Source organism: Octodon degus, unplaced genomic scaffold (genome assembly GCF_000260255.1).
Source record: "Octodon degus isolate 3935 unplaced genomic scaffold, OctDeg1.0 scaffold00001, whole genome shotgun sequence".
NCBI lineage: Eukaryota > Metazoa > Chordata > Mammalia > Rodentia > Octodontidae > Octodon > Octodon degus.
Window position 1 is genome coordinate 20,177,788 of NW_004524577.1, and position 720 is coordinate 20,178,507.

Below are 720 nucleotides of genomic sequence, written 5' to 3' on the forward strand. Positions count from 1 at the left end.
AAACTCATCACTAAACAAATATTGAACACAAATGGGACATTAGAAATCTTAGAAGGGTTATAGTTTAAGAGTAAAATATCACCTAGGCTGTGAAGTTTTAATGTGGAATTATTAATATAAATAATTTCCTACTTCTTACATTGATTATATGGTGGAATATAATTTGAAACACATTAATGAGTAGATTTTAAAAGGAATTTCACCTGTTTCTTATTTACTGACTAGATGTCCTTTCTAGAAAATGTTGAATTAGGTACATCACTTGCATTTAGAGCTCACAATATATTTCTTTTGGACAGTGGAGATAAAGCTCTTACCAAGAGCTGCTGAGAAAAGCAGATGAATTTTTGCCACATTTCCTCAATCCTTTTATGTGTTCTCAATAAACTTTGCTAATATATGCTATTTGACACCTCTTCCTAATTCCAGTGATAAGACTTAGATACAGTAATCTGCCTCACCTTTTAACTATGCAGAAGATAAGTGGCAACCAGTAAGATCGTCCATTAGCATGAACTGTTCTCTTCACAAATGTTGTTCCTCAATTTACCCAAAGGTCCCATTACCACCTTTAGAAAGAGGTTAGACTACATTGTGACCCCTGGTCTTTTTGTATATTTTTTAATTTTTTAAATTTTTTTTCAAAGTTTTATTGATAAACAGATAGCAATGAGACAGTTTCAAATCCAATCAGAAGTACAGTTTCAACAAATAATACAC